Below are 27,552 nucleotides of genomic sequence, written 5' to 3'. Positions count from 1 at the left end.
TCCCTCAGACTCTGGCCCCCACCTGTCTACTTTCTGTCTCTGTGAATGTGATGACTCTAGGAACCTCAGATGAGTGGAATCCTGATGTATTCAGGATGATGGTATCACCTTTGTTCATCCCTGACTGTCTGAGCTGGTTCATAACAGGTGCAGGGTTAGCCTGAGGGAGCCCACCCTGCTCAGGACCAGCAGAACTGGCCTCGACCAGACTGTGAACCTGTGAGCATGGCAGGGTGGATGGGGGACAGGCAGTGCTGACAGAGGGTGGGTAGCACGGATGGAGGGTGGGCAGTGTAGGCAGAGAGCGGGCAGTGTGGAAGGAGAGCGGGTGGCATGGAAGGAGGGCCAGCAGCATGGAAGTTTGTGGACAGAGATGAGCAGGCCTTGTGCGCCCCTGTGACCCTGGAATGGCATAGCCCTGGAGTGGGTGTGGAGTGAGAGGCTGACTGCCAGCTTCTCCAGGGGAGCAGGAGGAGCATCTGGAGGTCATGGTCACCAGGGCATGGGTGTAGAACAGCCTGTAGCTTGCAAACACTTGTCGGCATTCATGTTGCAACTAGACTAATGAGCACAGAAATCTGGGTGCGGTGCCAGCCCCGTGGGCCAATTACCCAGAGTCGGCTGTGGGGTCGCAATCTAGGCAGACGGCACGGGGCTGAGGCCACCCCACTGCTGATGCAAGTGTAATGAGAGAAAATGCCATGGGAAGTGAGACTCAATGGAGACATTTTCTGAATCAGTCAGGAGGTTTCTCCCCTTCCCACCTCCTCTTATGTCAAAAACTGCTCAGAGTCTCAGAGCTGGAGAGCCAAATGTTAAAACACACCAGTTCATTAGGGAACATACTCAGCTGTTCCAGCCAGTTCCCTCCCTGGGATTCCCCTCCACTCACCCGGAAAACAGTGAGAGAATGATCTAGAAATGGCCACATTAATTAAGGTCAAACAACAGAGGCTCTAAGGGCCATTTCTACTCAGGACTTTACAGATATTTCAATGTCATTTTTAAAAAACATGTCTCCACTCAGGGAATGGGAATCTTAAGTTCCCACTCCTCTTTAACTGAATACCCAGCCTCATCATGGGATACCCAGGAGAAGTCTACCGGGTGGGATGGGGAAGAACTCAGGGTCTCGCTTTAGGCTGAACAGACTCCATTTATACATTTATACATCCATCCTTCCAACCATCCACTCACTCAGCCATTTATCTTTCTATCACTCATCCATCCACCTATTCATCTATCCACCCAGTCACCTGTCCACCTGTCCATCTATCCACACATCCATCTATCCATCTATGAATCCATCCATCCATATGTATGTCTTTATCCATCCATGCATTCATCTGTTCCCTCCCCCGTCCACCCATCTACTTACCCACCCATCCATCCACCCATCTACTCATACATCAATCCATCCATCCACCCAACCACTGCATTCATCTATCCATCTGTTTAACCAGTATTTATCAAGACCTGACTATTCTGGGAGCTCAGGATATAGAGATAAACAAGGTAAGCACATTCTTTGACTTCAAGTAGGTTACAGTCTAATTAGTAAAAGTACACAATAAAGTTAACAAATGAAGCAGAGGATCTCCCTTTGTAGTTGACGCTATGAAGCAGACGAGTGCTGTCATAGAGTCCTGGGAGGTTGGGTCATGCCAGCTTTATGTAGGGATGCCAGGGAGCGAGCGTCTCCCTGAAGAAGTGACTTTTGAGTTGAAACCCAAAGATTGAGGAGGAATCAGCCCTCAAGAGAAGGTTCAGCAAGCACAGAAGCACTGAGGTGATGAGAGGATTCGACGCTGCAGGAATAGCCACGGCCTAGGAAAAAGTAGAAGCAGTAATGTCAGAGAAAGACCTCGTGCTTCATGAAAGGAGTTGGGTCTTCTCGCACTTGCAGTGGAGGCATTGGAGGGCGTTAGGCAGAAGTGACATCATCTGAATCACTTTTCTGGAGGAAAGCAGATGGCAGGATGGATGGAGTCCAGTGAGGAGCCCAATTGCAATTATCCAGGCCAAGCAACAACGGTAGTTGGTGCTGGTGGAGGAGGTGGGGTAGAGAGGTGGATGGAACTGAGGTGTAGGATGAAGTTAGATTGGAAAGGGGCATGGACATGGGGGTGAGGAAGAGCATGGAGGACTTAGCTCTCACCTTCGCTTGGTTTTTGCAGGGAGGAGCTCCCGGAGGCACATCCTTATTGGCAGCAAGGAACATGTCCATTAATGCTACTCAAGGAAAGGGTTTAAGAAGGTGCTGAGCATCTGTTTTTTGTTCTCCCTTAGAGAAAACCAGTTTTATCTTACAGAGTGAATTAGAAGGATGACAAAGTATGCCTGTTCACCATTGAATATCCACTGTCCACAGCTCCCCATTTTCATGGCTTTTGAGCCTCACAGCCCGATTTTTATCTTTTCTAAATCAGTAATAAGAAATACACATACCTGGTTTAAAAATTCAAGATATGCAGGAAATTGATAGAGTGTGAAGGGTAGGTCTTCCATCTTTGCCTTCTAGTCCCCAAGTTCTTCTCCTTACAGAGAATTTCTGTTGCTGGGTTCGTGAGGATCTTTCTAGAGAAGGACCCTGCAGCTAGAAGCATATATGCATATTATCTGAAGCATTCTAAAGACCCTGAGAAATCACTGGTCCTAAGTTTTGTCTCTGGCTTTCCAGCTAAGTAACTATGCAACCTTGGGTAGCTCACCTCCCCTCCCTGAGTCTTCAGTTCCTGTTGTTTGCAAAGTAGAGCTGCTTCCAACTCATTCTATATCTCCAGTTGTGTTCGTGTTAAGGATGAATGAGAAAATATGTTTAGTACTTGCAGCTCCTAAGAGGCATGTGCTATATAAATCCAGAGGGGTGCTGAGTTGTGAGCAGCGTGTGTGGGTAGCTGGCTTTCCTTTGAAACCCTAACTCTGCGCTCTAGAAGACTGCCTCAGTGTGTAGGTTGTAAGAACTGAATGGCAAGAAACATTGATTTCCCCCATTCTTCCTCCGCCATTATTTTATGTTTTTATATATATTTTTATTATCTCTTAGACTTGAAAAGAAGGCTTTATTCCTGAGTATGTCTACTGTCTGGACACAGAAGGAAGCACACCCCATTTGTTCCTTACTCTCAACTGAAGGCTAGGCCTCGCAGTTAATATAGAAGCCCTCATGGCGGCTTCTTTGAGGCATAGTTTGGGGCAGGGCAAGAGATTATTTCACTGTTTATTTCATGCATTTTATGTATTTTTATTTTTTTACTATTTATTTATTTATTTTTGAGACAGAGTCTCACTCTGTTGCCCAGGCTGGAGTGCAATGGCGTGAGCTCAGCTTACTGTGACCTCTGCCTCCCAGGTTCAATTGATTCTCCTGCCTCAACCTCCTGAGTCACTGGAATTACAGGCATGTGCCACCACGCCTGGCTAATTATTTTGTATTTTTAGTAGAGACGAGGTTTCACCATGTTGGCCTGGCTGGTCTCGAACTCCTGACCTCAGGTGATCCACTAGCCTCAGCCTCCCAGAGTGCTGGGATTACAGTCGTGAGCCACTGCACCTTGTTTTTTTTTGTTTGTTTTTTTTTTTTGAGACGGAGTCTCGCTCTGTCACCCAGGCTGGAGTGCAGTGGCCGGATCTCAGCTCACTGCAAGCTCTGCCTCCCGGGTTCACGCCATTCTCCGGCCTCAGCCTCCCGAGTAGCTGGGACTACAGGCGCCCGCCGCCTCGCCCGGCTAGTTTTTTTTTTTTTGTGTTTTTTAGTAGAGACGGGGTTTCACCGTGTTAGCCAGGATGGTCTCGATCTCCTGACCTCGTGATCCGCCCGCCTCGGCCTCCCAAAGTGCAGGGATTACAGGCGTGAGCCACCGCGCCCGGCCCCCTTGTTTTTATTTTTGCAAGTATATAGTGCTTTTGTAGTTTTTTGAAACAGAGAGGTATTTCTCTGGGTACGGGCAAGGGAAGGCATCACAACCACAGATGGCCCATCTCTTCCTTCATGCCCTCCCAGCATGGTAAAGATGGTGGCCGGGGCCAGGTCTCCATCTGGGTGAGTCATTTCTCCAGGGAATGCTGCTCTTCTCCGTGGTCTCTACTGTGATGGACAGCCCTCCCAGTGCCTAAACGGGGGACCTGAGTGTCCCCCTCCTCATTCTCCCTTGCTTTCCTCCCTCACCCTCTCCTTTAGTCCATCACAAGAGTCAAGGAGTCCTGCCTTCTCCTTGTCCTCCTGCTGTTTCACTGGGCCGGCTCCTTGGCTCTTGTCCGTGTTCTCTGTTCCTTATAGCACCCCACAGTCTGGCTGCCCCAGGGACTCCTCCCCTCATCCATTCTCAGTGAACTCTCAGTTTCACATTTTTCCTTCCTCCATAAATTTTCACCCAAGTACTGCATGCATGTAATGAAAGCAACTAATTAAACTACAGAGATAGGGCTAAGAGTAGAACTAAATTATTGTCTGCCCACTCTGACCCAGCTTCATCCACACAGCCCCACTTGGCAGACAAAAAACAGTTTTTAAATTAGGTCTGCTTCATTCTTCTGGTGAGTGCCTTCCCAACGTGAGGATTACTCCCATATTTCTTGATTTTAAAATGTGAAACATCCTTGACACATTGCTGGGAAAGATGAGGCTTTCATAGTTTGACCCTCACCTCCAATTTTGAATAGTTCTTGCCAGTATGCTAGTGGATTACCTTTAAATAACATTCTCAAACTTTCTTCTCTTGTTTAATGCATTTTAGACAATATCACTTGACCTTTTGGTATATTTATATTTATAGGTTCTAAGTTCTCTCTCCAAGTTGGACTCAGAAGTTAAAAAACGGTGGAGGGCCGGGTGCGGTGGCTCAAGCCTGTAATCCCAGCACTTTGGGAGGCTGAGACGGGCGGATCACAAGGTCAGGAGATCGAGACCATCCTGGCTAACACGGTGAAACCCCGTCTCTACTCAAAAATACAAAAAACTAGCCAGGCGAGGTGGCGGGCGCCTGTAGTCCCAGCTACTCCGGAGGCTGAGGCAGGAGAATGGCGTAAACCCGGGAGGCGGAGCTTGCAGTGAGCTGAGATCCGGCCACTGCACTCCAGCCTGGGCGACAGAGCCAGACTCAGTCTCAAAAAAAAAAAAAAAAACGGTGGAGGGTGGACACAGTGGCTCACACCTGTAACCTCAGCATTTTGGGAGGCCAAGGCAGGAGGATTGCTTTAACCCAGGCATTCAAGACCAACATAGACAACAAAGTGAAACCAAACACACACACACACGGGAAGTATTACATTATGATGATAATACAAATGGGGTTAGGATTGCAATTTCTCTTTACAGACCTGTGAGAAGAAGAGTATTAATAGTATCACAACCCAATGAGTTTTTTTTTTTTCTGCTCTATTAGTGGTTCAGAGTTAATTCCACATTTCAGCTGAATATTAGAATCATGATTTTCAACATGAAGATTTTATTTTTCCTGGAGTTTCCGATTGCCTTTCTTTTTCTTGTGGGAGAAAAATTATGGCTTCTTTTTTTTTTTTTTTTTTTGAGATGGAGTCTTGCTCTGTCACCCAGGCTGGAGTGCAGTGGCCGGATCTCAGCTCACTGCAAGCTCCGCCTCCAGGGTTTATGCCATTCCCCAGCCTCAGCCTCCCAAGTAGCTGGGACTACAGGCGCCCACCACCTCACCCGGCTAGTTTTTTTTGTATTTTTTAGTAGAGACTGGGTTTCACCGTGTTAGCCAGGATGGTCTCGATCTCCTGACCTCGTGATCCGCCTGCCTCGGCCTCCCAAAGTGCTGGGATTACAGGCTTGAGCCACCGCGCCTGGCCTAAAATTATGGCTTCTTGAGCATACCACTAAAATATCATTCTTTTTCTGATGTATCACTGGAATCTGTCCTCTTCTTGTTGGAGTCCTCTGACATTCTGCTCCAATTTGAACTCCTGTTCTCAGTACACAACGGTCATCCTGCAGTTCCACTTCACTGAGCTAGTGGATACATGAGTTGCTTCTTGTCTTTGCCCTTGTTCTGTCAGGATACCTCCTCAACTTCAACAAAAGGTAACTGGAATGTAACCTCCATGTCTGGAAATTCCCTAGTTATCAAATGTTCTCTGGGTTGTAGAACTCTAGCTTCAAAACCATTTTCCCTGTGAACTCTCCAGGCATTGCTTCATTGCCATCCCACCTCTACTCATGGCTTAGAGCCTTACTGACTTGTCCTCTGTTGTCAATTGCTGAGAGAGGAATGCTGAAATTCTCCAATATTATTGTGTGTTTGTCTATTTTCTCTTTTCAGTTCTCTCAGATTTTGCTGCATGTATTTTGAAGTTCTGATGTTAGGTTTGTACTCATTCAGGACTGTTACGTCTTCTTGGTGATAGGCCTAGGCGTGGAAGTTCAGATGCCCAGGGGTTCTGTTCCTAGTTCTGAATTGATCTTTTTCTCATTATTCAATGTTCCTGTTTATCCCTGGCAGGTGAAAATTGCCAGTAAGAAGTTATAGCACTGTCTGATTCTCATTCCACTGGAGGTAGGGACCCTTTATTTTCCTCTCTAGAAGTTTGTAAGAATGTCATATTTTCTACTTTTTCTTAATGTTCTGAAATCTGATGGCGGATCTGAGTGTGGGCTTCCTTTACACATTGAGCTCACTGCTCTGGAGGCTCCTCCAGACTGAAGCAGCTTCCACTTCAAGAAGGTATTTTATTACCTCCTTGACAATCCCATCGCTTCCTCTTTCAGTTCAGCCTTTCTGGATTTCCTCTAGTAGACGATTTACATTCTCCCCATTTGTCACTTATTCTCTCTCAAGATTTTTTTCTCTGCCTTCTTGTTCTGTATTCTGGGAAATATCCTTAACTTCCAACCTGTCTATCTAAGTTATTTTGTCAATCACACTGTTACTGTCCAAGAGCTTTTCCTTTCAACAATGGGATAAGCTTCTAAAGCTTGAGAGAAGTGGTTCCTGGATCTCTTTGGGAACAAACCAGCCAGCCAGGTATGGGCAGATCTCTGCACATAGCTGCTGTCATGGCAGAGCTCAGGTGAACTGCACGTTCCCCCAGGTCAGACACCAAAAAGAGAGGCTTAGAGACTTGCTCCTGGCCCCACTCCCACCAGAAGTTCATAAGCAAAGATAGACCTAGGTTCTCGTATATACCTATGGGACAAGTAGTAGGATCCAAATTGAAAATTGAAGTGCTGGTGAGTTTATCTTGAAGTGAGGCGCACAGATGACCAGGTGATGGAACTGTGGTGGGGAGAGATGGTCTCAGGAGCGCAGTGTCCCTGCTGAGTTGTGAAAGGGGAGGGGCCTCTCTGGAAAGGGGGCAGTGAGGCGCAAAGGGCCTAGGCTCGTAAGTTACAAGCCCCTGTTCCCTCCCAGCCTCTCCACCTGCCAGCCCTGTAACAAGATCGTCCACTCTCAGCTCTGCCTGTGCCTTCTACAAATGAACATTTGTGATTCTGCCTCTGTCACGGAGCTTTGAGATTCAGATTTCATAGATATCATCTGTGAAATATATAATTTCAAAGAGCCGAACACAAGGCTGACACTTGCTGTGTGTCCTGGGTACACAGTGGGTCATGAGTCTCTTGGGATGGTTGGGGCTGCTGGCTTGGCTGGGCCAGGCTTGGACTCCTCCTTCTCCAGTACTCGGTGATGCGAAATTAGGTGTGCTCCGACCTGGCCAACTTACCCTTGCAGTTTTATGACGTCAGGTGCCTGACTTGGGGACTTTGGACCTTGGCCACAGACCAAGGTGAGGGTAGGTTTTTCTGGCTGGAGGTACGCTCAGACCCTCTGAAGACAGCTGGATGGACTCTGAGGGTGGAGAGGGGGAGGGGCCTCCTCACGCCCTGCAGGGGGCACCCAGCTCAGCAACTGTTCTGCACTGGGGATGGGCACACTTGGTCTTCGGGTTGGGGTAGGTGGCCCCAGGACCACTCCGGCTGGAGGGTGGGGAAGCCAAGCTCTCAGCAGCCTGGACACCCTCGTGATGACCTTTTCCGTGGAGCCAGGCAGGAAGGTCTGGCTGCTTTGTTCTGGACCCAAGGTCCCTACTTTAGGGCTGGGAGCTGAGTTCCTCACCACAGGAAGGCCCCTGGCTCAGAGCAGCCTCAGACCACGTTTAGTACATTTCCCAGGTGGCGAGTGGGTGGATGGTGGGGAGGGCACCGGCGGTGGGGGGGGCCATTGGAGCAGCAGCAGAGGAGGGCCTGGGGGACTGGGATTCAGCACCTTTAGGCGGCGTCCCACTGAGGGTACTCCCAGAGGCCTGCCTTGCTCCCCACCTGGATGGGGCAGGGGCCCCCAGAGCTCAGGAGCTCGGCTCGATAGCTGCAGAGGAATCTCCTGTCTCCTAAAATCCCTGAGCCCCTCTGGCAGGCAAAGGACAGGACTTACTCATGTACTCTCTGGAGCTGTTCCTGACAACAGCTGCCAAGGCTGACCTCTGCCTCCACATTGCCCCTCCCCCACCCCCCAACCCCCGCACTGTACCTGGCCCCTCGTGTGCCCCTGTCTTATATCCACCTTGGTTGGTAGCATTGGCTGATTTCAGTGGTGCAAATCACCCCACAATGGCCCATTCTGAGCTGCCAATGTGAGGTCACTGAGCAAGCTGGAAAGAGGTGTCCACAGTCAGCCCTGGCAGCTCCTAAGAGTCAGCTCCGGCTCATCCCTGGGCAGTATCTGTGCCTCTGCACCCCTGCTCCAACCTCGTGCTCTGAGTCTTACACAGGGTAATGAAGCGTGCTGATCTGAAGCTCCGGCAGGCGGGTTTCAAGCCTGATGGGCCTAGGCCTGGGAGTTCAGGTGCCAGGGGTCCTGGTCCCAGTTCTGGCATCACCTTCCTGCACGGGCCTTCGTTTCCCCATTTGTAAGATGGCTACATTGTAAAATGCCTACATCATCGCCGAGATCTCTTCTGAATATAAAAGTCCACACACTGGGCCTGAAACTGCCATAGCCACTGGTCAGTGGTCACCATGAATGAATGCACTTTAGACAAAATGGCAAACCCTGAGACAGGCTGGGCAGGGTTGGGATTCCAGGGCCTGACCCAGAGTGGGCAGGGGTGGCCAGAGGGCAGCCCAAGATGAGCAGGAGCACTCTTAGTTGGGGTCCAGGCACGGGCCACCAGTGGCATACAAGGCCAAAGGGTGCCTCTCCAGGGAGCAGATGAGGAGACTGGTTCTGGAGAGGTACCCAAGGCTGTGTCGGGGAAGCGGCAGGCTCTTGGGAAGTGCTCACACTGATCCCCGCCTCTGGCCAAAAGCCTGGTGTTCTGGGCCTTCCTCCAGGAAGCAGGGGGAGTCTTTGGTGCCTGACTGGGAGAGCTAGAGTGAGAAGCAATCAGACTTCCCTGATTCAACATTACCTGGGCCACTCAGGACAGCCAAGAGTTTGATCTGCCTTTTCTCTGCCCACCCCTGTGCCTTCTACGCCTGTGTCTCCTCCAGGATAGGACCAGAACTGACTGACTTGTCTCCTTCTCCCTGGCATCTGGCACAGGGTCTGACAAATGTCCGGCTCTCAGAGAATCGGGAGATGAGTGGAAGGAGTGAGAAGATGGATGGATAGAAAGATAATGGATGGATGGAAGGAAGGAAGCATAGATGGGGAGCTAGATGGGTGTGTGGATGGGTGGATAGATGGATTGCTGAATAGATGGGGGGCTGGATGGTATGAATGGGTAGATGAGTGGATGGATGGGTAGATGGATGATGGATAGATGGAAGGAAGGATGGATGGATGGATAGATGGGGAGCTGGATGAGTGGATGGATGGATGGATGGATGGATGGATGGATGGAATGGATGGAATGGATGGATGGATGGATGGGTAGTTGGATGATGGATAGATGGAAGGAGGGATGGATGGATGGATGGATAGATGGATGGATGGATGGATGGATGGATGGATGGATGGATGGAAGGAAAGGAAGGAAGGAAGGAAGGAAGGAAGGGGAGCTGGATGGGTGTGTGGATGAGTGGATGGATGGATGGGTAGATGGGTGATGGATAGAAGGGAGGAAGGGAGGAAGGGAGGAAGGAAGGAAGGAAGGGGAGCTGGATGGGTGGGGGGGGGGTGGATGGATAGGTGGATGGATGGATGGATGAGTGCGTGGGTGGACACATGGATGTGAGAATGGATGGATGGGTGGATGGGTGGGTGGGTGGCTGAATCTGTGACTTGGGGTAAGGGAAGGGACCAGGGTTGGGCAGTGTGCTCACACCTCTCTATAGGCAGTACTTGGCACATTGTCAGCACTCAATAAATATTCACTTCACGGAAAGGAAGGGACAGCATGGCCCCAGTGAGAAGGAGACTTGTGTCAAGGAGAGTGCCATGAAAGTGCTCAGGGCAGTCTAAGGATCCGAGACTGCCCTCTGTCCTCCCTAGGGCTCTGCTGCCCCGTTCCCTCCAGGACAGAATGAAGCACCAGGCACCTGTCCCCACGCTTAGGATTACGAAGAGATGCAGCCTGTCCAAGTCTTCGGGAGGGTCCAGCTTAGAACCTGCTTCCTTCTCTTTCCCTGTCAGGGAGCTTGGTCCGATGGATCAGGTCTAGAGGCTGCACTCCCAGGCCCTGCCAACCAACAAGCAGGGCTTAGCCCTGATTAAAGGGCATGTGCTGATTAAAACCTGACTCCACTGACCCGAAGGCCAAGGTGGAGGCTGGCTCAGTGCCCTAATGCCTGGTATAGCAGCTGGCACCATGTGTCTCGGGTCCCCTGGCCTGGAGTTGGCCTCGTGGAGCTCTGAGGCCTCTGAGAGGAGCGAAGGGGAGGAACCAGGAAGAGAGCAGCTGTTTTCTGGGCGGCAGGAGGACAGGAGGGTGGAAAAAGTGAGTTCAAAAGCAGACTGGAGGAGAGGGGCCCGGACTGGAGGTTGGGAGCTTTTTTCTTTCCTGAGTTTCATTTGCCAGTTTTTTGTTTTTGGGGGTTTCTTCGCCAAGCCTCTGGGACTGTCAGATGGGAGGGCAGGGATTAAGGAACTGGAGTCCTCTGGCCACACCACCTGGGGGAATGACTTGGACTGAGTTCGGGGACCCGAGGCAGGGACTAAGGTGGTGTCGAAGTCAGGCATTGACCAAGGTCCTTTGCCTCACCCTTCTGTGGCACAGCGCTCCCACTGCCAAAATGCACAAAGTAATTGCCCTGCCTCTTTCCCCAAATTATCCTCACCTTTGCATTTGAGCCAAGAGGGATCTCTGGAGTCCCTTCTTCTTCCTGAGGGGTACACTGAGGCAGAGAGAGGCATGTGACCTATCAGAAGGGCTGCAGACAGGGCAGGGCTGGGACCAGCAACACTTACTGGATGGGCAGGGCCGGGGCACTGGATGGGCAGAGCCAGGGGCACTGTCCCTCTTGCTGGGTGTGACTCAGGCACTCACTGAGTCCTGCTGAGTGACGGACAGGGGCTGAGACACTCTTTCCACAGCCTGTGCTTCCTGGGTGAGGGGAGTGTGAGATATCAAACTGGATTCTCCTAGGAAACCGCAGAGTATGCCTTTGTGGTGGGCGTAGGGGTTAAGAGACAGGGTTTCACTTTGTTGCCCAGGCTGGAGTGCAGTGGTGCAATCACAGGTCATTGTAGCCTTGAATTCCTGGGCTCAAGTGATCCTCCCACCTCAGCCTACCAAGTATCTGGGGCCACAGTACAGGTGTGCACCACCACGCCTGGCTAATTTTGTGTGTGTGTGTAGAGATGGGGTCTCTCTATGTTGTCTAAGCTGGTCTTGAACTCCTGGCCTCAAGCAATCCTCCCACCTCTGCCTCCCATACTGCTGGGATGCATGAGCCGTACCCAGCCAGGAGTGTGCCTCTAAACGTTCATGGTTTCAGGCTCTGGGAGCCACTTTTCACGTTTCAAGGGTGATGATTGGGTAGGAGGATGGGGACAGTGAGGACCCTGGGAGAGGGACCATGGATATGAAGAGTGAGTAGCAGGGACAGGGACCCAGGTCTCTCTCTTTTCATTCATTTATTCAAAAGTATGCATCCAGGGCTGGGCGCAGTGGCTCACGCCTGTCATCCTAGCACTTTGGGAGGTGGAGGCAGGTGGATCACTTGAGGCCAGAAGTTTGAGACCAGCCTGGCCAACATGGTGAAACCCTGTCTCTACTAAAAATACAAACATTAGCCAGGCGTGGTGGTGCATACCTGTAATCCCAGTTATTCAGGAGGTGGAGGCATGAGAATTGCTTGAACCTGAGAGGCGGAGGTTGCAGTGAGCCAAGATCATACCACTGCACTCCAGCCTGGGCAACAGAGCAAGACTCTGTCTGGAAAGGAAAAAAAAGAGATCATGAAGATAGAAGAGGAGAAAGCCACATGACCACAGAGGCAGCGATTAGAGAGAGGGACCCCAAGACAAGGAATGCTCGCAGCCACCAGAAGCTGCAAGAAGCAAGGAGGGGTCCTCCCCTGGGGCCTCCTGAGGGAGCGTGGCCCTGCCAATGCCCTGATTTCATCACAGCGGGTCATGCTGATACTGCATTTCTGGCCTCCAGCACTGTGAGAGAACCCGTTTCCACTGTTTAAACCACCCGGTTTGTGGCAATTTGTTGCGGTGTCCACAGGAAACTCCGAGAGCATGTATCAGCATATCAGTGAGCTAACACACAGAGATGCACCATGAGTAGAAGGCAGCAAGTTCCAGGGGTGGAAGGAAAGTGTTAAAGGCAGCACGGATTGGGTGGGGAAGAGGGCAGTTTGCTGAGTTACACAGAAACGCCAGAGTGGAGCTCGCTGAGGTGGGAGCTGGCGGGAGACAGGAAGAAGGTTAGAACTAAGGAAAAGAAAGGAGGAGGTGGCCAGGCACGGTGGAATCCCAGCACTTCAGGAGGCCAAGGTGGGAGGATTGCTTGAGCACAGGAGTTTGAGACCAGCCAGGGCAACAAAGCAAGATCCCACCTCTAAAAATAAAATAAAATAATTTCAATAAAAAAGGAGGGAGCGGTAATTGTCAAATCCTGAGCCAGCAGTGAGCCTGGTGGGGAGACCAGCAGGGAACTGTGGCCATCAGGGAGACGGCGCCTTCCAGGGGATGCAGCTCAGCGGTCACACCCCCTCAGCTGCTTCCCAGCTTTGCCGACTCCAGCCGGTCTGCCTGAGACTTGTCACCTAACCCCTGGCCTCGGTTTCCTCACCTTCAGGGGAACCCCTGACGCATGCCTCGGACCTGAGCCGTGCCTCGGTGGTGCCGTGAAGAGCAGCGTCCTTCCCCATCCTCCTGTCATCCTCCTGTGCTTAGGACTTGCGTTTTGTCTTTTCATTTTCTTCCGTCCGCGGCTGCTCTCGGGTCCTGAGAGAGTGAGTTCAACAAAGGAACCAGGATGCTCCCCAAACCACGAGGACAGGGGCACCAGGCCTCCTTCTGTGTGGCCTTGGGCAAACCGGAAACTTCTCCCTACCTGCCTCCCCCGTTTCCTCCCTCTCTCCCTCCCATCTTCATTGTCTGTTTTACAAAACAGCAATGCCCACTTTTCCATCTCAAGATATTCGAGGAATGCAGAAATATATAGAAAGTAAATGTCGTCCTCCTGGTCCCACTTCCCAGAAGGGGCCACTCTGCATGGCTGGCTGTGCCCGCCAGCCTTATTTATTTGTTTGTTTTTGTTAGTTTGAGACAGCGTTTCACCATGTTGGCCAGGCAGGTCTCAAACTCCTGACCTTCGGCGATCCGCCCGCCGGCCTTTTGCAACGTCACTGCATCCTCCTGTCGTGTATCTGTGGGGCACAGCGGGCTCCGCCACACGCCATCCTGCTGTTTGTTTCTGCACTCTGTTGGTGTCGGACTTCCAAGCCCCTGGATTTGTGCAGACGGTGTCCTTCCTAGTAACCGTCTGGGGGTGGGGTGGACCCAGCATGTCCCCTGGAGATGGCTCAAAATGTTCCCAGTTCAGACAATAGCAGTAAGCAGCAGCCCTGGTCCTGCCTTGTGGTGCCCTTGAGGGTGCGTTTCTGTGGGATCAGTCCTGGAACCTGGCCTGTGGATCAAAGGCCGTCTTGCCACGCACCCTCCAGCACGTTTGAGCTGCCTTACACTGTTTCCCAGGTTGTCGGACTCCTGTTTCTCTGAAAGGGAAAAGCTGCAGCCCCTCGCCTGGGTGAAGGCCACACCCCAGATGTGTTTCCGTTAGATTTCACCCCGAGCATGCCCGGACCCTGCTGTTGTAAAGCCCGGTGATGTCCGCCCCTCCGCATCTTTGACCTGAAGCCCGTGCAGAACCCCACTGTGTTCAGGATTTCTGGAGGTGGTTTCTGTTGCTAAAACCAAGAGCTCTGGTTGATCCCAAAAGGGTTTTCTCTGTGGAACCTGGATACCCCGCCTCCTGTTCCCACCCAAGTCACCCCATTAGGTACGGGGCTTGGGTCACCTCCCAAACCAAAAGGCATGGGCAGGGAAGGTTGCTGTGAGTGATCTGGTGGAGCTCCGTGTGCCCCAGCGTCCGTTCAGCCTCCCTTCATGCGAATGAGCTGGCCTCTCCCCCGCGGAGGTTCGGCAGGGATCCGGCTGAGAGCCTGGATGGTTACAGTCCAGGGTGGCTGAGGCAGCACCGCCGGTGGGTTCCATTTCCGGGCGTGGTGGGGTGGACGTGGTGGATGTGCACCTTTTGGCCTTTGAGGAGATACCCCAGAGGGCCCAGGTTTCCTCTTTATCTAATTAGTTTCTGGGTTGGGAATCTGATAGGCTCTTTAACCTTGCCAGATAAGGAGATACCCCAGGGGGCCCAGGTTTCCTCTTTATCTAATTAGCTTCTGGGCTGGGAATCTGATAGGCTCTTTAACCTTGCCAGATAAGGTCCCTGCTGAGGCTGGTGGAAGTTTGGCAGTATCGGATGATGGGCTTGGACTTCTGAATTCTCCTCCGACGCGAATCCTAAACCACAGAGAAACATCTCTGTGCAGCAGCTGTTTATTCGGGGGGGGAGGGGGTTCCGCCATCAGACTTTGCCAAGAGAAAAGGGACCCCACGCTGAGCAGCAGAGAGAGAACGGGGGACTTGGCAGAGCCGGTGCCGCTGCGCGCTTCAAGAGGCAGGACCCTCCCAGCAGGCGCCGTTGGCACCAGGCACCGATGCCGAGGTGTCCCTGAGCAGCCAGTGTCGTCTGAGGCCTCCTGCAAGTCAGGGTACCTGTCAGCTGGGCCACCAGCACCCCAGAGCCGGTTGCCTTTTAAGCAGGTACTGGCCTGTGGTCTGAGCATCGATGGGATGGTCCACGCCCAGGGAGAGTGTGATTTTCTGGGAAGAGTGTGGGAGTATCTCGGCCGCAGGACCTGCCTGTTTGCTTGCTGGTACCTAATCCAAGGTGCGCCTGCATCCTGTTGAGAGTCCCCACAAGGAGGACGGTGCCTGGGGTTGGATGAGTCACCCCGCAATCTGTGAAAGATGGTTGAAAACACCCCCACTCCATATTAAAGCCTCATCCACCTCGAGCCTCACCAGGGGAAGAGAGAGAGACTGGGGTGGCATGGCCAGCTGAACCGTGGAGCCCAGAGATGTCCATGTCCTGACCCCTGGGGCCTGTGAGTGTGGGACTTCACCCGGCCAAGGGGAATGAAGCTTCAGAGGGGCATTTGTCAGCTAATCAGCTGGCGGTGGATTAGGAGATGGTCCTGGGAATGCAGGTGGGTCCTGTGCCATCACAGGGGTCCTCATCAGAGGGCAGGGGGTCAGAGGCAGAGAGTGGGGAGCTGGGATGATGGGAGCGGAGGCTGGAGTGATCTGAGGAATGGTCATGGGTCTGGGAACGTGGTGGCTGCTAGAAACCAGGAAACACAGGAAGCAGCCCCTCCTCTGGAGCCTCGGGGAGGAGCCCATGCTGCGACACCTCAGTCTTAGCCCAGTGAGACCTCTGGCCCCCAGAACTGTAAGAGGCTAAATGTGTCTAGCTGCCAAGTTTATGTTATGCTGTTATCGCCATCACAGGACACTCAGAGTGCTTGTGAACGTTCAGTGTGTACACTGAAGAGGTTGAGAACCCACTCTGACGGAAGGCGTTTTGGCTGACTTTAGCTGTGAGTGTGTAACTCCCTGGGACGGGGTGCGATGGTCCCACTTTACAGATGGAAAAACCGAGGCTGCAGGAGTTCTGCTGTCTTTTCCAGGGCCAGGATACGCAGCAGAAAAGGACACGAAACTCCGCCTCTCTCCCAGATTCTGCGGACTGCATCCTGCCTCCCTCCCCCCTCCCCGCCCCAACCCCCGTCCCACCCATAGGCCTCCGTGGGACCCAAAGTCATTTCCAATCACAGTGATCACAGGGGTCTCGGAAGGGGCTGTGCAACCCCAAAGGCCACAGTCACCCTGGGCTCTGTGGATTTGGGAACAGATCATACAACTGTTGGCAGGTGGATGTCCAGGGTCCCGAGGGAGGGGCACCTGGTCTAGTTGTCACTCCGTGGGCCAGAGGGTCTGGCTGGAGTGTGGCAGCAGGCAGCGGTGGCCTTTGTCGCTCAGGCCACAGACATCCTCATGACACCCCCACATGTGCCAGACACTGTTCCAGGCCCTGGGGAGTATAGTCAGCGTGACAGATGGCACCAGGCCTCCCAAGCCTCCCGTTCAGTGGAGGTGCCCTTCTGTTCCTCGGCAGGACCAGGGCCCAGCCCTGACCCACTTCTCCCCACCACAGGGGGATGGGACACAGCCCTTTGTACTGGTCATGGGGAGACAGCTGGTAGCTGGAAGCCTCCACTGCTGCCAGGCACAGAAGGACTGCCCCAGGCAGGTGCACACCCCAAAAGAGGGGGCCGAGGGTGCAGGGAGATCTCCCACCTCCCTAATGGGCCGGAGATAGGCCTGCCCTGCTCCTCCAAAGGGGGCTGGCTGACTGCTGGTGGTGGGAACAGGCTCTGCAGTTGGCCTCGGGTTTGGATGCCCAGGTCCGCCACTTGCCAGCTGTGTGACCTTGAGCTCCTCACTGAACCTCTCTGAGCCACAGCATCCTTGTTTGTAAAATGGGAAAGAAAACGGTGCCTCCCTCCACAGTGTGTTGTGTGAGAGAGAGAATGAGCGCAGGGGCTCCCCACGGGGCTTGGTGTGTTTTGAGCACCGGCCTGCCAGGGCCCAGCGTTGCCGTCAGGCGTGTTTTACTACCTGCATTTGCACGGATGAACCCGTGCTGTCACCCGTTACGGGCCTGGCATCTTCTTCTTCGCCGTCATGTGAGGGCAAGGGAGGAAGGTTGTCCTAGCGAGCATTCTGAGAGCCTCTGGTTAAGGAGAGTGAGTGTGTTGGAGCTTGGAGGTAACCAGGGGGTATATGGAGGACATACATCAAGGCAAATGAATACCTGTGCCACCTGGACTTGGGGATAGGGGCATGGACAAAACAGTTTGCAGTTAGAAAAATACCTGTTCTGGGCTGGGTGTGGTGACTCATGCCTGTAATCCCAGCACTTCAGTAGAAAAATACCTGTTCTGGGCCAGGCGCGGTGGCTCACACCTGTAATCCCAGCACTTCAGGGAGACCAAAGCAGGCAGATCACGAGGTCAGGAATTCGAGACCAACCTGGCCAACATGGTGAAACCCCATCTCTACTAAAAATACAAAAATTAGCTGGGTGTGGTGGCTCACACCTGTAGTCCCAGCTACTCGGGCTTTGGAGGGCCCCCCAACGTACTAAATTAACTGGACACAGTGGGAAATGGCAGTGAGGACTCCTGTGGAGATGGTGGAAGGGAGCAGAGGACTGGAACCTTCTGCAAAAAGAAGGAGTGAGTCTTTTTGTCCCACAACTGGGACAAGCAGCTCGTTCTTAAGACGTGTCTTCCTCAGTGAAAAGTTTGCACACATCTGGGAAATGAGTATGCAAGGACCCTGGCTTTGGTGGTCGAGTGCAAAGCAGCGTGAGGGGGAGTGGGCGTCTCAGGCTCAGGGGAAGCCTGGCTTCCAGAGCCCTGAATGGGGTTTCTGGTGGGTCATGCTGTGTTGGACCTGGTGTTCTGAGGGTTCCCTGCCTGCACGTTTCTTGGAGGTCATCTCGGCAGTAGACGTGGTCACATAAATGGTGGACTTCCTTGGGTGGGTACAATGAGCAAGGTTGTCCAGGGGCAACCAGCCTTACCTTTACCTTGTTGGGAGACGCTTCAGCCCCCATGCCGTGGCCAAGGGTCCAGTCACAAAGACAGGGCATCAGCGGTGTCATGGAAGGTGAGAGGGAAGGCAGGGCTTCATGTGAGCAAGGCCAACTTTCAGAATTGTGGGTGGTGGCCTGGGTTCTAGGAACGCTTAAAGGATAGAGAAGACTCGGCACACCACGTGCTGAATCCAAGAGGAGGATGTTGGCCGCTCAGCTGGATGCATTGAATGACAAAGACTTTGCAATTGTGTGGCTCGTCTGGGGTGTCTGGAAGCCCCGTCTGTGGACAGGCTGGTCCTCGGGTCTAGCAGAGGGATCCGTTAGCAGAGGCAGTGTACGGCCTCAGGCATCCGCTCATCAGGTCCAGACCGGACCGTGGGCCTCGGCTGTGTCTTCTGATCCACTCCGTTGCTACATTCCCCTCTGCACCTAAAATCTATATCTCTTTATTTCACTTGGCTTTTTAGAGATTTCCCAGCCTTGGTGTGTGTTGTCCCCAGTGCTATGACATACAAGTAATTGCCTGTATACTTGGGATTAGCCAGCATGCCCAGGAAGTCAGTATTGTGGTGAATGGGAAATTCAGAGCAGTTGAATCCAAGGAAACCACTTTTCCTTAGTTCTCTGCTTTCTGAACCAAGAGTTTGTTTGAGATGAGGGGTTGTGACTAGATCTTCTTTGGACAATTGAATACAGAGCAGGGCCCCCATCTGTGTCACCGGGGCTCATGAATCCTCCTTGCCAATGACTACAGTCCTTGAAGGAATGAAGGCTGGGTCAGTGTTTCCCAACCCAGAATATAACTCGGAGACCTCTTAATTTGTCAGAAAGCCATCCTAGTGTTTTGCCCATATCTTGTCATTTACAACCACCCTGCCCCCTCACTCCAAGTTCCAAATATTCACCTTATGTTCATTAGAAAGCATTTGGCTGCAAGTAATAAAAAACCTCACTCACAGTGGCTGAGACCACAATGGCGAGTCCAGAGGAGGGCACGGCTATCATCCGTTGCATGGGCAGTGACATCTCTGAAGGCCTCTTGGCCTCTCCTTCATGGTGGCAAGACGGTGGCCGTAGCTCCAAGTATGATGTCCCCCTAGCACGTCCTACTCAGGAACGAAAAGGAGGGGGTGCCAGGGAGCACTTCCCCAACCCCTACTCCCTTTCCAAATAGTCCGGCCTTTCCCAGAGGTCCCAGTGGACCTGGCCTCGGGTCTCCTTGGCCAAAACTATTCCATAGGGTCATGACCATCCATGACCGCAGGGGAGACTGCAATACCAAGTGTCTGGCTTTTCCAGCCACTGCAGCGGGCAGCAAGCTGGGAAGAGTGCCAGAGTCTGCGCCAGGAGCTGGGTGTGGGAGAAAAAGAAGACTCGGTCCCCTCCGTCTAAGCGCACAGATTCACGTGAGGGACAGTATTAAGGGCCTCTCGGAAGTGGTGGCTGTTGCAGTGGGCTTTAAAGTATGAATAGGAGTTCAGCCGATAGAGATAGCAGGTATAGAGTGTTGTAGGTAGGAATAAAAGTGTGAACCAGAGACCAGCACACAGCCCTGCTGTGCCCAGGAGACACCTTCTCTTCTGACACATGGCCAGTTCATTGAGACGGGAATCATAAAACACAGGCATAACCAGCATGGGGTGTGAACTGTAAACGTTTATCCAGATGTTCCTGCACCCATTTTTAGTCGTGGGGCCTTGCTTTGCCTTTGGCCTTGCTCATCCCACTGTGTCCTTCCTCCCTGGCCTTACTCAGCCCAGCATTTGGTCCACCATTTCCAATTTCAAATTTTTTGATACAGAGCAGGATCTATTGGCAAAATCTTCTCAGAGCATCCCAGGGTGCCCTCCCGGCAGCTCAGATACTGGCAGGACAGTAAATCACCAAGTCCTTCTCCAGAACATGCTGCTAGAACCAGTGCCTCCCCCGGGGGGTCCTTTCCTTTCTCTCTGTCACTGTCCGGGTTGGGAGGGCTGTGAGCTGTCAGGGAACTGGCCCCCACCTGGCCAGGAATCAACAGTGTTTCAGTATCACTATCGTTCAATAACCCACAGTGGTTCAGACAGCCTGGCTTTGCCTCCAGCTGTGTGTCCTTGTGAAAATCACTCAACCTCTCTGTGCTTTATGTGCTCATCCATAAAGTGAGAGTCATAACAGTTCCTGCCTCATATGGTCATTATGCAGATTTAATTAGTTAAACCCACAGAACACTTAGAACAACGCCTGGCGCATGGAAGGTGCTCAAAGGCCGTAGCGTAATAATTACACTAATTACTCTAATTATGAATTATTACTCATTAAGCCAGAATTCAGGTCTGTCCCCACCTGGAGCCAACCAGAGCATAAAAACCTAGACAAAGTAAAGAGGTGTTTCTTTGTTTCCCAGAAAGGACTCCCCATGTGATCCTTCTGAACCTCTCTCGGGCGTCTCACAGATGATCTCATTTCTAAAATGCGTTCTCCTCGCCTCTTTTCCAGAGCTCAGGTGTTAGATCAAGCCAGGCACACCTGTACACGGTAATGTCAGCAAGGCTTCTGCAGCAAGATTGAGACTTTTCTTAGCTTTTATTATACGTAGTTATATGCCACGTACATGTATTATTTGTGTGGATTTAAATGTCGTTAGAATATGTAGAGCCTATCTTTAGAAACTGCAGCCCACAGGCCAAATCTGGCCCCTTGCCTGTTTTTGTAAATAAAGTTTTATTGGAAAACAGCCCCACCCATCATTTACATATTGTCATGGCTGCCTCTGAGCCACAACTAGCAGAGTGAGTAGTTGGACAGGGACCACCCATCCGCCCTCAGAACCTGGAATGTTCACTCTCTGGGCCATTGCCTGGTCTAGAACATTTGCAGAGCCCCTTCCAAAGGACATCATTGGCTGGACATTGTGACTTATGCCTGTAATCCCAACACTTTGGGAGGCCAAGGCAGGCAGATTACCCAAGGTCCCGAGTTCGAGACCAGCCTGGCCAACATGGAAAAAACCCATCTCTACTAAAAATACAAAAATTAGCCAGGCCTGGTGGCGGGCTCCCATAATTCCAGCTACTCGGGAGGCTGAGGTGGGAGAATCACTTGAACCTGGGAGTTGGAGGCTGCAGTGAGCCGAGATCATGCCAAGCTGGTCATTCTAGCTTGGGTAACAAGAGCAAAACTCTGTCTCAAAAAAAAAAAAAAAAAAAAGACATCATTAAAGTGCTTTCCATTACAATGTGTCAGCCCTCTATCTCAGTCCGGCTGCATTGCAGTAATGGATGCCTAAGCCTGGGTAATTGATAAAGAAAAGAGGTTTCTTTGGCTCGCAGTTCTGCAGGTGCCCAGGAAGCACGGTGCCAGCATCTGCTTTTGGTGAGGGCCTGAGGAAGCTTCCACTCATGGCGGAAGGCCAACAAGAGCTGGCATCACATGGCAAGAGAGGAGGAAAGAGAGAGAAGAGGAAAGTATCAGACTTCTTTTTAACAACCAGATCTTGTGGGAACTAAGAGTAAGAACTCAGCCCTGGGAGAATGGAACCAAGCCATTCATGAGGAATCTGCCCCCATGACTCAAACAGCTCCCACCAGGCCCGGCCAACAACATTGGGATCAGATTTCACCGTGGGATTTGGATGGGACAAATAGCCAAATTATATGAGCCTCATACTTTTAACTATTTTTACAACTGTCCTCTGGTGACACCAGCCTCTTAATGAAGTGTCAGCACTTGGAAGAGAAGCAAACTTTTCAGTGGCCCCAATGAGTAGAGGGAGATTGGTGGCCAGGGGTGGACGGCAGCAGTGGCCTTCTCCTCCGGCACGGGTCTGGCCTGGGTTTCTCATGGCCTCCTGCCCAACAGCTCTGTGCCATCCAGGTTGGGCAGGTGAGCCTGGTGGGGGGACCACGGGCTGCAGGTGGGCCCCCAGCCCTGGAATCAGCCTTCCCTGCAAAGCCCAGGACATCAGGTGAGTGTCACATTGAGTCTGGTTCCCAGGAGAGGAGGACGCTTCTGGTTTTGTAGCTGTGGGGCCATCTACTCCCCATCCCCACCACAGGGACTTGGGAACTTGCCTCACAGGGAGACCCCAGTGGCCTGTCCCATGGCCCGCTGGCACGGTCTTTGTGGGCGAGCTTTGAGACAGACAGATGGGGCAGGCTTGGCCTGTCATTTTAATTAACAAATGAGGAAAAGCCATAAACAGTCCCTTCCTGCACTCACAGCAAAATGCCAGGCAGTTGTACTGTTCCCCTGATTTTTTTTTTAAAGAACATTCAGTTCAGAGTCAAAGGCTGAGGCTTGAGTGTGAGTTGGCCCTGCTGCTGGTGGAGACATGTGCCCTGGGCAAAGCTGTCACTGCAGGCTGCCTGGACCTTCCGCGGCGGTGCTCCCACCAGCCTGCAGGGTCTCGAGGGCTGCCGAATTGGAGGGATGCGGGAGAATGGTTTTGAATAGAGCCACGGGTGCTGTCCTCCAGGCACAGGGGGTGGTCCGGGAGGGCGACCAACTCACCCCGTTTGTCCAGGGCCATCTTGGTTTTAAAACTGACAGCCCCATATCCCAGAAAACCGCTTTGTCAGGGAACTTCAGGACGGGGGGACACCCAGCCTGCATCAAAGACCACACAGGAGGTTCCAGCTCAGGCTTCCTTCACGGTGTCAGGAGCACGGATGAAGCTTCTGCCCAGATATTCTGGTCTTTCATTTTGCAGACAGGAAAACCCAGGCTCAGGGTGGTTGAGGGTCCTGTCCAGGGTCCCGCTGCCAGTTCTTGCCAGAGCCAGGACTAGAAAGCGGGCCTTGTCCACCTAGAACAGCGCTTTTCCTTCCTTCCAAAAGTAACACCAGTGGCCAGCGCTGTCCAAGGCTGCAGAGGTGGTGGGCAGAACCGTCCTGCCTTCGGGGGCACTCACGTGCTACTGGGGGAGTCAGACAGCAAATGAGTGAACAAGCAAATCACAATTTCAAACATAGTAACTGGCCAGAAGAAAGCAAAGCAGAGAGAAAGACTGGAGAGCTGGGGACGCAGAAGGACAGCCCCCACCAGGCGGCAAGGCCTCTCTCTGGAGGCGACCCGGGGGACCTGCAGGGACAGCAGCCCGGCTCAGGGAGACCTGGAGCAGCATCCTGGGAATTGCACAGGCAGCGCAAAGGCACTGTGCTGGAGATGAGTGTGACCTGCTGGAGGAGAAGAGGATGGCAGCATGGCTGGAATGGGAGGAGTCAGGAGGAGAAGGGGCATGAATCAGATCACAAAAGGTCTTAGCCATGGTGGAGAATTTGGATTTTATCTTCGATTATGATGGGGAGGCTGGGTGCAGTGGCTCATGCCTGTAATCCCAGCACTTTGGGAGGCTGAGGCGGGGGGGATCACCTGAGGTCAGGAGTTTGAGACCATCTTGGCCAACATAGTAAGACCCTGTCTCTACAAAAATTAGCCAGGTGTGGTGGCGGGCACCTGCAATCCCAGCTACTCAGGAGGCTGAGGCAGGAGAATCGCTTGAACCTGGGAGACGGAGGTTGCAGAGAGCCGAGATCGTGTCACTACACTCCTGCCTGGGTGACAGAACAAGACTCCGTCTGGGAAAAAAAAATGATGGGGATCTGTTGGGGTATTTTAAGTGGGGGAGATACCGTGCGATTTAAGGTTTTTGCATAAAGAGTGAATTCAGAGGAGACTCCTCAGTGGGCTCAGAATAGAGGAACTCATGGTACTTTCAGACAGGTTGGCTGTGGGGGAAGGAAAGAGCTCACTTCTGGACAGCTCCTCAGGTTCAGGCCAGCACTTGGGTGTTCTGTCTGACACCGCAGAGTCCCTGCCAGCTTTGGAAGCAAAGGGAGGCATCCTGGCATCCCTCACTCGGGGGCCCCCTGCCCTCATCCCGTCTGCCCATAGCTCTGTGTGCAGGGACCCGCCTACCTGTGAGACACACACTGTGGGACTTTCTCCTTGTTTGCTAACAGACAGGTGTGTCTTGGCTGTCCATAAGCAGGGATACCCGAGGGCAGGCCTCTGCTGATCTCAGTAGAAGAGTGTTTTACCTGGGGACAGGTGAAAATACCTGTTTATGCATAAGGTCTCCAGAATGAAGCAAGTTCTGCAACGCTAAGGTGCGTTCTCATGTGCTAATAGTCTTCCAGCCCCTGCCGCGTGCTGAATCCTATGCCAGAGGCCTTTTAAACAAGGAACTTCCCGCCCCACTGTGGTGTCTTAAGGCTGCGGTTGACGTCCGTAGTCAGCAGGTGAGGATATTGGAGCTCAAAGAGGTTGAGGAACTTGGCCAGGGGTGTAGTGCTGTTTTGGGGAAGCTGGGGTTCCACTGGGGTGCTCAACTTCCAAGGCAGGCATTCTCCCTCCCAGACTACGTTTCCGTTCGTCTTAGCAGGGAGTGCCGATCACATCCCATCATGATCATGAGCGCAGTTAAGCCGTATCTGTCTCCTCCACCAGCCATTCCTGGCAGGTAACATGCCTGGTGGTGCTTAGGAAACGCTTGTGGGTGATTTATTACAAAGTAATGAGACAATTTAATTTGAATCAAGTTCTTTGTACGTTATTGTTTCTATTAGGAAAAAACTTGCCTTGCTTATCATGTTAGCAATGAGGAGGAAAATGGTCGTAATAAGCGCCGGGCAGGGCGTTTTCGTAATTGCCGATTTGAGATATGGCTTCCGCCAGCGCACATCTGTGGGCGCGCGTGTGCGGGCTGCATGGGGACAGAACCACTGCCCTCCCGAAGCCACGTGAAGCGACATAGCCCCCTACCCGTGGGCGACAGTGGCTCCCGGGAGCCAGGAGGAGTGCCCTCCGTGCGTGAATTGTCCAAAGTCATCACCTCCTGCCCTGGAGACGGCAGTGGCCTCCCAAGAGCAGGCTGGCCGGGGCTGTCACTCAGGCGCCAGGATGGCACTGGGCGTTGGGCATCATTTCCCCTGTGAATTCTGCAGGAAGGGCAAGAGAGCAGCATCACACACTGCAACTCTCCGACCAGGAAGCAGGATGCTGGCAGCAGCTGTGTGTGTGGTCATGGGCTGACAGGCTCCCCCTCCCACTTGGGAGTGACAGATGACGGGGAAACCCTCCTGTTCTCCCGCAGCCTGCCCGCCCGTAGAACAGCCCTCTGTGTTGCCCTCTGTGCTGCCCTGCAGCCAGCTCTGCCACGGTGAGCTGGGCTGGCTGCCCACACCCGGTGGCCAAAGAGCCCGAGCTGGCATCTCCGCTGAGCTGGGACACCTGTTGGGTCCCCACCTCAACACCCCCCACGGAACTGCTGACAGCTCTCTGCTTAGCCTCATCCTTCCTGATTGGCAAAGCCCGGAAATTTCTAGGACATCCACTGCCATCACCGTTCCCTGGAGGATCCTCTTTCTAATATAGTGCTCCAGTTCCTGCCTTCACCAGGCCCTGCCACGGAAATGCGATTACACCAGGAGTGATTTGGCCAAGCCGCTCTCAGGCCCTTCCCTGCCTTGGAGAAGGCAGATCTCCTGGCTCCTACTGCTCTGGGAAGGACTTTCAGGGACAATAAACAATGCACCACCCAGTCTTTCTGCGGGGAGTCCTTCCTGACTCTTCCAGGTCCCACCACCCACCTCCATGGACCTTGCTCCAACCCCCTGCATTCCAGTGGCCCCTGCCTGGTCTGATCAGACATCACATCCACAGCCCGCGTTCACTGTACCTTTCCGCCGTGAAAAACATTCGGAAAGGATTTCGATCATGCTGCCTTTGAACTTGCTTGGCCGTGAGTGATACACCGTGATCGTTCCCCAGCAGCTGCTGTGATTCCCCGGCCATCGTCGACACACCCAAGGATTCTTGCGAGGTGGGAACACCTGCCTTACGAGTGCTTCTGCACGCAATGAAGTGATGCGTTTGCGGATACCAGCTTCAACAGGTCATGACGTTGACCCCATATTAAATTTAAGAGACACGGAATTCAACAGACATTAACCACACTGTTGGTGGCTCTTTGGATTTGGGAGCCGGTGAATTTTATTTTTCGGGTTGCAGACACATCTGGGGGTCCCCGCAACCCTTGGAGACAGCTGGAGTCTGGACCTGTAGGGCCTGGTTGTGGAAACAGCCCGGTGGCTCTGGAGGCCCCTTCCGCACACCCGGGGCGGGTTGGCTGCTCCAGCTCGGCCCTCCCACCCAGCGCTTGGATATGCAGCCCCCTCCTCTGCTGGCCTCGAACCTTGGACCTCACACACGCACACGTTCCGACGCTGGTACCTCATCCAACGTCCAGCCCCTGCCAAAGGGACCACCGTGGCTTCAGCCCCACCCTGACCTTGGAAGCCCCACCCTGCGCAGAGGCAGGGGTGGGAACTCTGTCGTCCACCGTTCCCCGCGGACCACTCACAGCCGCTTTAAGAGAACAGCCAGGGCCTCTAGGCAGGAGCACAGCAGCGTTCACGCTGATGGCCAGGGAGCCGCCTCAGCCAGCAGCAGCCGACTCATGCTTGTGAATTGTTTAGATGGAAGCATGATCATTGGATGGAAGTTCCTGGCGTAGGTGCGAGTTGACCCTGAGTCATTCCAGGAGGATTTGGGCCTCACCGGAAAAAAAAAAAAAAAATGCCAGGAGAAGCCATAGGGCAACAGCTTTTCTGCGGTTTCAGCCTTCTTGGGTGAAACTGGGTAAAGCGTGAGTGACCGCGGCCCTGCTGACACCTGCACTCGTGCGTCACTGCCAAGCTGTGTCCCCAGACTGCCCTGGGTGAGTAGGCAGCCGATGTCTGCAGCCCCATGAGGTCAGCTGCTCCTGCCCTCCCGCCTCATCACGGCCCTTCAGACATGAGGGCCGGCTGCCTACCTTCCAGCCCCACTCTGTCTGGAATGTTCTTTTCTCTCCTGTCCCCTCCCCAGTCCCCCAACCCATTCTCCTATGTATACTTCAGTCTTCCTCCTCCAGGAAGTCTTCCAGGTGCCCCTATGGTTCTCACAGAACCACAGCCTGCACTGTTGAAGGCACACGTGTCTGTGACCGCGGATTGATGTTTATCGTCCTCACTTGCCCAGCCTTTGCTGTAACGATCACCACAGACAAGGCGACTCGAAACAAGAGAAGCCACTTCTGTCACAGCCCTGGAGGCCAGAGGTCCAAAACCAAGATGACAGCAGCGCTGCGCCCCCTCCGGGGGCTCCAGGGGAGGGTCTTCCTCCTCTGCCTCTGCTGTTGGCCTGCAGTCCTCGGTGCTCCTCGGCCAGGCCACATCGCTCCAGCCTCCGCATCGCTCCAGCCTCCGCATCGCTCCAGCCTCCGCCTCCACCTTCCCGTGGCCTCCTCTGTGCTGCCTCTGGGTGTCGACCTTCCTCTGCTTTTCTCGCATAAGAACACAGTTGTTGGTTTAGGACCCTCCCTCAATCCAGGAAGATCTCAACTCAAGACCCTTAACTAACTACACCTGCAGAGACCTAATTTCCAAAGGTGGTCACTTTTCACAGACGCCGGGGGTTAGGAATTGAACACATCTTTTTGGGTATGTT

The 27,552-nt window shown here is 53.0% G+C and overlaps 1 protein-coding gene and 1 long non-coding RNA gene across 10 annotated transcripts in view; one reads left to right on the top strand and one right to left on the bottom strand.

The window, feature by feature from the left end:
* SHANK2 (SH3 and multiple ankyrin repeat domains 2) overlaps positions 1–27,552 on the top strand; it is a 661,289-nt gene that overhangs the window by 432,340 nt on the left and 201,397 nt on the right. The window lies entirely within an intron of this gene.
* Positions 1,645–8,474, bottom strand: LOC103877388. 2 transcript variants are annotated; one of them, XR_637050.4, is made up of 4 exons: positions 8,391–8,474; positions 2,449–2,596; positions 2,159–2,232; positions 1,645–1,827 (listed from the first exon to the last, which is right to left on the bottom strand). It is a non-coding gene; the product is annotated as an uncharacterized LOC103877388 (long non-coding RNA). The 2 variants fall into 2 exon arrangements; XR_001894679.3 differs by lacking the exon at positions 2,159–2,232.

Source organism: Papio anubis, chromosome 12, assembly GCF_008728515.1.
Source record: "Papio anubis isolate 15944 chromosome 12, Panubis1.0, whole genome shotgun sequence".
Taxonomy (NCBI): Eukaryota; Metazoa; Chordata; class Mammalia; order Primates; family Cercopithecidae; genus Papio; species Papio anubis.
Note: the sequence above shows the minus strand (reverse complement) of the source record. Positions and strands in the feature narration are given on the sequence as shown.